The sequence below is a fragment of the Suricata suricatta genome, chromosome 10 (assembly GCF_006229205.1).
Source record: "Suricata suricatta isolate VVHF042 chromosome 10, meerkat_22Aug2017_6uvM2_HiC, whole genome shotgun sequence".
Lineage (NCBI taxonomy): Eukaryota > Metazoa > Chordata > Mammalia > Carnivora > Herpestidae > Suricata > Suricata suricatta.
Window position 1 is genome coordinate 61,050,667 of NC_043709.1, and position 8,913 is coordinate 61,059,579.

Genomic DNA, 8,913 nt, shown 5'->3' on the forward strand with positions numbered 1-8,913 from the left:
GCACAAACTTTTCTTCACCTTGAGACTGTTTCCTCGGGTAACACTTATTTCATAGGTTCTGTAAGGATGAAGTGTAGTCATTACTGTCTTAGGGGAGCTCTTAGGCCATTGGGGGTGGCTGAACCCATGCCCAAGTCTGGGGGACCAGTCAAAGCTGAGGGTGTCTAATCAGAGTTCAGGCTTGGGGGGCCGGTGGGGAGAAGCCTGGGAAGGAATGTCTGGGAAGGTTTCCTGAAGGAGGTGCTCTGGCAGAGCCAGACTGGAGGGACAGAGAGAGAAAGAGGGTCCCTGATCTGGTGACCTGCGTAGGTAAAGAGAGAGTTTGTGTAGGAGCTGGGTGCCACGTGGAATAGGGTCAGGTCATGGGTGGGATGGGGCAGCTGAGGGTGGAGGCTCAGCGTGGCTGGACGTAGAGTCATGGGAGCCATGGATCCACGGTCTGGGAGGAGGCCTGGGGAGTTTGACTTCTGGAGCTGGAGACTTCTGAGTCAGAAGCACAAATCTGAGAGGGAAATGGCCCTCTCCTTGGGCAGGCCTTTCTCTCCTCTGCCTTCTATGTTCTGAAGGCTGCTTCAGCTGCTCAGGCTTCTCCTAGTTTCCAGAGAGGATCACCTTGGAAACCTGAGGAGTCAAGGAAGGAGATGAGGCAGCCCCTGGCCTTGGGGAATAGATGTCCTTAGCCTGGAATTCTGTTGGGAACACACAAACACACACCAAACTGTGTTGCTATGGGAACCTGCCTAACACTTCCTGAGGCTAAACTGGCCTAACCAAGCCAATCCCCTTCTGAGACCATTCCTACCTTCCAGGTCAGCAGGCTTCCCAGAAGGCCTATGAATGAGTCACCGTGTCCTGCTGTGGGGTTATCTTAGCCCTTAGAGCCCAGGGGATCTGGGAGGTAGGTTGGTTTCTGAATGATAGATAACAGGCCTTTCCTTGACCTGAGGTCCTCATTTGTGAATTCATTCATCCTATATTGGTGGAGTGCCTGCCAGGCATTTTCTAAATTTTATTATTATTTTTTCAAGTTTGTTTGTTTGTTTATTTATTTATTTATTTATTTATTTATTTATTTATTTAGAGAATGAGTAGGGTAGGGGCAGAGAAAGAGGGAGAGAGAATTCCAAACAGGTTCCTCACTGTCCACATTCAGCGTAGGTTCCCATGGGGCTCAAACTCACGAACCGTGATATCTTGACCTGAGTTGAGATCAAGAATCGGATGCTTAACCTACCGAGCCACCCAGGTGCTCCGGCATTTTCTAATGCTGCAATTATAGTCATTAATGAGACAGACAAGTCCCTGCCTTCATGGAGTTTTTTCCTTTTGGTGGGAGAGGTCCCTCTAAGTCTGTCAGAATCCCTAAGGTAATATATATTTTTGAATGAATGTACTATATATTTTTCAAATTGCTAACTAAAATAAGAACATTGCCTTTGGACCATGTCTTCTGGGTTTTCCATATTACTGCTTCCCTTGGTGGAGACACCTGGATACTGACTCTGTAAGAGAGCATTGCTGGAAAGAGCATGTGCAGGCTTTGGACTTACCCAACTTGAGGTCAAGTCTTGAAGGGCTTTTAGTTTCCTGATCTGTAAAATAAGGTTAAGGGTACCTTCCTCATGGGTTATTTCAGGATTGCCAGTAATAGACGGGAGAGATCTGACACTTTGATATTAGTAGGAACCCAATAAATGAGGGCTGCTGCCATTATCCCCACTGTTTCCACCACCACCACCACCACTACCATCGCTGACAGGGAAAGGAGCCCTGGGTTGAGAGCTGGGGAAGGTGAAGTGGGGTGGTGAGGCTCAGTTTGCATGGCCAGCTCCCTAGGAATCGGATTTGCAAGCTTCTGTTTTGCATGGTGGCAGATTTTTTGCATGTTATGCTTTTATTACTGTCCCCGAGAGTCCTCCTCACAGCCCCAATTGCCACCTCCCTCAGCCCTTGTGAGCCAGCTCTCTCCCACCTGGGCACCTGCCATGGGTTGGGCAGGCACTTGGGAGGACATAGAGATGCTCGAGATACTGTTCCATCCTGCAAGGGGGAATAGTGGGACTTCAGAGAGGCGGTGGGAGTCAGGCCGACATTGACTAAGAACCTGCAACTATTGGGCTCTGTTCCTTTATCTCATGTTCACATCAGCCCTCTTGGATAGTTGTCGGTATCTGTATTTTCAGCTGAGGAAAAGGAATGTCAGAGACATAGATTAAGTAACTTGCTCGACTCCACACACTTAGGAAGTGGCTCCACTATTCTTTGGATTGCATTCACCATCCTGTCACACCTGGCTGTGGGGTAGTAGCACGGGGACAATCCCATCAGTGAGGAATCCACGGGGTTCAGATCCCAGCTCTTTCCTTCACTGCTGTGCGAACTTGGGCACTTTCCCTTACCTGCCTGACAGGGAGGGATTTTATGAGTTTAAAGGACACAGCAGGCCCTCGAAACATGTTGCTCGAGTCCCCTTGACCTTCTGCTTGAAGCCATCCTCACACAGAGGATGACGATGCAGATTCCACTTGCACAAAGCTGGAACTTTTGGAAAGTCTTAGCTTCCAGTAAGCGTCTCTCTGGGGGCTCCTTCTTGCTGGTCCTAGCTAGCTGTATCCCTTGGGCTGCCCAGATGAATGTCCCTTTTTCTGCTGGCAGTCCAGGCCTCTTCCTCTCCAGGATTCACCCTCCTATATCCTGCAGCTGTGTGCCTGTGGCATGGGGTTCCCATTCTCCCTGTCCCGGACATGTCATTGCATGTGTCCAGGCACTCCCCCAACGCTTAAGAGTCAGATGAGAGCCAGATATTGTTCTCCAGGCACATCATGATCAGCGGGGAGAGAATGGGCTCTCCCGTGCTTGCAGCTGCTGCTGAGGACTATGGGGGTTCTGTGGAGTGAAGGTAGACTCGGGTGCATGTGTGATGAACAAAGTGAAGGAGGCAAGTGTAAACTGTTCGGGGGAAGGTCAGAACATTCACTCTGCAACATCCACTCTGGGCCAGTGCTCTGCCAGGTGGAGGACGGCACAGAGATAGGAACCAGACACAGACACTAGAGGACCCTGACCTGTCTACAAGGGGCTCTGGTCTAGCTCTGGTGGGATGAACGCGGTGGCAGGGGTAGGTCCAGCAGCTCTGGCAAAGGCATGTACCAATCAGGCTGGAGCAGAAGGTAAGTGCTAGGGTTCAGCCTGGAGCTAGCTGAAGTAGATCTGAGTCCCCTTCTTGCTTCCCTTCACCTTGGACTCAGCCCTGTAGTCAACTGCCATATCCTATTGGTTCTTTCTTCTTATGTAAGCTTGATTCCATCCCTGCCTTACCACCACCCGGCTCCTACCACGCCACAGGCCTCCTTACTTGTGTTCTGCAGTAGCCCCCTGTCTGGTCTCCTGCCTACAGTTTTGCCTCTACCATCTAAGCTACACATCTCAGCTCATTTAATCTTCCTAAAACGCTGCTTTAACCACATCCCCCTTCTGCCCCCACCTTCACTGGCCTCTGTGACCTACAGGATAAACTCTCATCTGGCCTTTGAACCCCTCAGTCCCACTACCACCTCACCCCCTAGTCTTTCTGCTCTGTTCCATAGGATTCCTGTTCCCGTCAATGAATCCTCTAATTTCTGGATCTTTCCATCCAAATTCTTCTTTTGTAAACCCAATTCGGTCAAGCCCAAAACTATTTTAATAACAGTTCTTCACTTTCTTTTGAAGTTCTAATAGCGTGTGTTTGGATCACTCATTTATCTGAAATCAATATTTCATTGAAAAGGTTCAGAAGGTTGACTTTGGCCAGGGAGAATTTATATTTGTACAAGGGCTTAGAGTGTACACAGCTATCTTTATACCCCTGCAGCCCTCTAGATTTCCATGACTTCCTTTGTGTACATTTGGGTTAGTGCAAGTAGTGAACATCTGTTGTTTTTACCTGTCCAACATCTCGTCCCTCTTTTTTGGTGAATCACCAAACTACCACCATTCTCATAGTTTGGGTGGGGCTGACCACCCCTTTCCCGACCCTGGCCTCATGCGTGATCTGGTCTTGTCAAGGTTTACAGGCTTGTACAGCCCTGGCCACAGCGATTGGTTCTGGGATGAGCACGTGACCCAAGACAGGCCAATTAGAGTCACCCTTGCAACTTAGGCTGAAAGGATTGGGCAAGAGGCACGCCCTTGGTGGTCATCCAAGCTGCAAAGTGGAGCTGCTCTGCCTGAGAACGACGCTAACACAGAAGAAAATAAGAAAAGCAGAGAGAGACACTTTCTGATGCCATTACTGAACCCCTCCTCTGGCGATGCCAAAAGTCAGATGCACCCCTGATCCTCCCAATTGTGCGGGCAGATAAATGATTTCATGCTCTGAAGACCCTTTGAGTTGGGTCTCAGTCACTTGCAATCAAGAGTCGTGAGCAATAATGTGTATTTGTGTGTTGGGGTGTGGATGATATGGCCCCTTGTGCCTGGGTGTGTGTGGTGTACATTGAAGGGTGGTGTGTATGTGGCTGTAAGGAATGGGCAAGGCAAGGGGTGGCACATGTTCATGTGAGCACGGACTACGTGTGTGGGGGTCTGCAGGAGGAGGATGACGTCACTAGCTGTGAGGGCATGCGTGTCCCTTGGGGTCGGGGATGTGTGGTATAGATTGGGGTTGTGTGTGCACAGGTGGGGGTGGGTATGTGAGAGATTGTTTGTTCTTGCTGAGCACCTGCCTGTCCCGAGGGCAGGAGTCCAGCTTTGTGTTTCTATATACCCAGGGAGATCCCAGCAGTTCCTCAAAAAACCCCACTGTTTATCATCATTAGAGCCTACCCTTCAGAGAAAACCCTCATTGTTTTCAGACTGAAGTCAGATTGCTTAGAACCCTTGAGTGATATATGGAATCATAAAACTTGTTGATGCTCTTGGGCAAGTCAGAAATATCAGGGGCTGTTTAGACCAATCCCTAATATTAGAGAAGGTTATTGAGACTCAGACTGTGTTGACTCCTTGTTTGTTACTTCCTTCTACCCCAGTGGGTAGGGACAGGGTGGGCAAGGCTGGTATTGGGGCAGCTCACTTTTGAGGAGACCCCTCCTCATACCTGCCTCTCCATGGGCTATGGTTGCTTTTATGGTGGGTGATTAACCTCAGGCTGCGCCTAGATACCTGGGTATTTATGGCTTTGCTTGATGGGTGCCCTTTGTTCCCAAGCCTTCCCTGTGCTTTAGCGGTTTGCATCCTGCTCCTTCTTCCAGCTCCTCACCTCCCTAGAACAGACTGGTGTCCCTAAGTCAGAGCGTCCCAGCCATCATGCCAGAAGTGGGCTATTACTGTGTGATGTATTGGGCCCATCAGTCCTCTGAATGTCTGAGTAAGGCCTGGGGTGGCCATCTGGTTTCAAGCTGATTCTTCCGTTTACCCCAGCCTACTCTGCACAAATGATCATTTTTTGTATACCATGATCCACTACTGTCGAGAGGGTTAGGAATGGCCTAAGCAGTGGCCATAACTCTGGATGGGGTGGAGACCAAGAGAGCGACTTTTCATGACCCCACCAGTGCTGTGCCATTTGCTTTTCTGTACCAGGTGTGGCAGGGTCAACCACTCCTGTGTAACAAGAGTGCAGCAGAGGGGCACTCTCTTCACCCAAGGGTAGGGAGGGTGCCTGGGCTACATGCTACTATGTGCCTAACCTGGGACTGTCTGCCAATATGGGGTGTCAGGGATTCAAAGGTTCTTGTCCAACCCCTGTGTTACGGATTATCTCCTTTATAAGCAGAGCCAAGACTTCTTGGAGGAACTGGGGCCAGGGGGAGGGGGCTGAAAAATAGAGACTCTGGAGTTTTCATCCCAGACAAGAGTGACTTCAGGCAACATGGAGGTGGAGAAGCTCTTCCCCACATTGTTTACCATCTTCTTTGCGGGACCCTGGGGTCTCAGTGGTGACATCCTGCTCCTCTTGTCCTCAGCCCCTTCTCTCAGGCCCTGCCCTGCTCTTGCTGGTTTGCTGACCTGAGGAACATACCACTTTTCTGCTCCTCATTATGACCCTGGAAGTACGCTATACTATGCCGGTAGTGTGCCCTTAACCTCATTGGTAAAAATGGTGATTATAACACCTGTTCTTTACATGAAGATGAAATTAATAATTGTAAGGCTTTTATTTGGTACCATATAAGTATCATTATTAAAGTATTAGAGTGAATGGCATTATGTGGCTGTCTGTCTCCCCCAACGTATAGGGAAGGCCATTAGGGACCCTACTCCCCCAGAGCCTTCCCAGCATGTGTCCAGTACAGAGTTAGCCACCAATGTACTGAATCAGTGACCAAGGACTCCTAATGGTCACTTTTCAATAGAGAGAGACCCTCAGGTTGTCTTGGCCAAAGGAGGCTCCCATTTGTACCTAACTGGTGTGAAAGGAACCAAAAAGCTATCTTCCCAGACTTTTCAGGTTGGTGCCAGATAAGCAAATAAATAGATGAAAGAATGAAAGGGTGAATAAAAGCAGGAGGGAGTCCCTGCCTTGGGTCCCTGCCTCCACTTCCCAACTTCTGTGCTTGGTTGCTAGGCAGGAAATTCAGAACAATAGACCTCTGGAGAATAGCACCTTTGCCGGGATAATTCTCAGGGCTAGAGGGTGGGGGTGCGCTTGGGGGCTCTAGCTGAGCCCCAGGGCCTGCTTTGCCTTTCCTTCTTCTTGCATTCCTGTCTGGTAACCTGAACACATTCTTTAGGAAAACCTTTTTTTTTTTTCCCTGCAGTGGAGCTATGGAGGGTTGGGGGACAGGGGGAACTGTGTGACTCCTTCCTCTCCCCTGGGAGGCATTCTCCAGTGACTCCCTGACTTCCACTTCCCATCACTCAGGTCCCCCACACCGTTGTCGTCACCCACCGCCACGAGTGGGCCCCTTTCAGGTCTTCTTTTAGTCCCTGTTTCTGTGGCCAGTGCTGTGGAATGTCAAGCTCTGGGCACAGGTCCCTCTGTTTTTGTTCTTGAAGAGAATATATTATCCTTTGTAAGTAGGGATTCTGCAGTGATCTGGGTTGGGGCTTTGGCCTATGATCTCTGGGGAGAGAAGTCTTGATGGTGCGACCAGAGCCAAAGTATTGTGTTCAACCTTGGGTCAGTGGAGGAAGCTTTCGACAAAGTCAGATAGACTGCAGCCTGGATGATTTTGGTGTGCATGCTCCAGACAGAACCTAAGTTAAGGGGAAGGACTCCAACTGGTCCCCTCCCACCTCGGCTTGCTGGCTCATGTAATGGCTGGCCTCTTCCAGTTTGATATGTGTGGAGATCAGGGTGTGAGGATATTAAGGTGGGCGGGAGACCTCATCATCTCCAGGCTATTGGGTGTAGGAGTGCAGAATGGTCCCGAGATGGGCCCCTCTGGCATGTGGATTATTTTGAGCTGAGAGTAATCAAGGCCCAAAGACTCAGAAAGAAACTTTGACAGTCCCCCTAACTGCCTGAAGGATTTTGTGTTTTACTTTATTTTTTAATTTTTTAAATGTTTATTTATTATTGAGACAGAGAGAAACAGAGCATGAGCTGGGGAGGGGCAGAGAGAGCAGGAGACACAGAATCGGAAGCAGGCTCCAGGCTCTGAGCTGTCAGCACAGAGCCCTATGTGGGGTTCGAATCCACAAACCATGAGATCAGGACTTGAGCTGAAGCCAGATGCTCCACTGACTTAGTCACCCAGGAGCCCCCTGAAGGATTTAGATAGAGGACCTCTGTTCCAGGAAGGGAGCTATCACTAGAGATTACAGAATAATATGAACTAGGGGTGGTAGACAGAAGAAATTTAGAGAAGTCTGTTAAAATTCCTTTCTGTTTCCCATTGTTTCTTTATGGCCCACCAAACATTTACTCTTTTCCACCTTCCTGTGAATCGCGTTCCTTCCCTTTGAGGTCCCAGACCCTATAGCCTTCTCCTTATTTCAGGATGACATGTACACCTCATTTTGCCCAACTCTGTCTGGAATCTTGCATGTTTATGAGGATTCTTCCTGCATAATTAAATTTGATTTCTCCTGTTAATCTGTCTTATGTCAGTTTAATTCTTAGAGCAGTCAGAAGAATCTTAAAGTGTAAAGAGAAATTTTTCTCCTCAAACACGAATTCGTGGGTCTTTTCCTCTGCAGTGAGGCTTCCCTTGCTGCTCTTCTTCCCATACTTGTTCTAATGACTTATTTTTTAAAAAATCTTAAATTTTTTTAACATTTATTTAATTTTGGGATAGAGACAGAGACAGACAGAATGTGAGCAAGGGAAGGGCGGGGGGGGGGGGAACACAGAATCTGAAGCAGGCTCCAGGCTCTGAGCTGTCAACAAGAGCCCAATGTGGGGCTCGAACTCCAAACTGTGAGATCATGAGCTGAACTGAAGTTGGTCGCTTAATCGATTGAGCCACCCAGGTGTCCCTAAAAAAATGTTTTTTTAATGTTTTATTTGATTTTGAGAGAAAGAGTGTGAATGGGGGAGGGGGAGGGAGAAAGAGAGAGAGAGAGAGAGAGGGTGGGACAGAGGATAAAACAGGCTCTATCCTGAGAGCAGCAAGCCTCATGCAGGGTTCCAACCCATGAACTGCGAGATCGTGACCTGAGCCAAAGGCAGACTCTCAACCTACTGAGCCACACAAGTGTTCCCTAATGACTTGTAATCACATTTCCTCTCAAGATCAAAATTCCAGTTCAGTGCAAAGGAAACAATCAAGAAAACTAATAGGCAACTGACGGAATGGGAAAAGATAGTTGCAAATGACATATCAGATAAAGGGCTAGTATCTAAAATATACAAGGAACTCACCAAACTTCACACCCACAAAACAAATAACCCAGTGAAGAAATGGGCAGAAGACATGAACAGACACTTCTCCAAAGAGGACATCCAGATGGCCTACAGGCACATGAAACGATGCTCAACATCACTCA

The 8,913-nt window shown here is 48.6% G+C and overlaps 1 long non-coding RNA gene across 1 annotated transcript; it reads left to right on the top strand.

Moving 5' to 3' along the window:
* Positions 1-770: 770 nt before the first annotated feature.
* Positions 771-4,361, top strand: LOC115303354. Its single transcript, XR_003913990.1, has 2 exons — positions 771-898; positions 4,048-4,361. It is a non-coding gene; the product is annotated as an uncharacterized LOC115303354 (long non-coding RNA).
* Positions 4,362-8,913: the final 4,552 nt, after the last annotated feature.